The 211-nt window shown below is 39.3% G+C and overlaps 1 protein-coding gene across 1 annotated transcript in view; it reads left to right on the forward strand.

The window, feature by feature from the left end:
• Positions 1–211, forward strand: part of LOC119594677 (60S ribosomal protein L5-A-like) — a 6,384-nt gene that overhangs the window by 3,447 nt on the left and 2,726 nt on the right. The gene's annotated exons all lie outside the window — the stretch shown is intronic.

Consider the following 211-nt stretch of genomic DNA (forward strand, 5'->3'; position numbering starts at 1 on the left):
AGTTTCCATATTCTTGTATGTATAACATGGGCTAGCTAACTCTACTTATTTGTAGAGTCCATTAATGTATCTGGTACTGTTTGGCACCTTGTTCTTCACTCACACTTATAGTATCACCTCCCATGCCCTCACTCACTTTGTAAGCCCATCTCTGCCTAGCTAGTAACGTTTTCTCTCCATTTATCATTTTTTGTTCAACCCTTTGGATCGA

The sequence above is a fragment of the Penaeus monodon genome, chromosome 34, assembly GCF_015228065.2.
Source record: "Penaeus monodon isolate SGIC_2016 chromosome 34, NSTDA_Pmon_1, whole genome shotgun sequence".
NCBI classification, from domain to species: Eukaryota; Metazoa; Arthropoda; class Malacostraca; order Decapoda; family Penaeidae; genus Penaeus; species Penaeus monodon.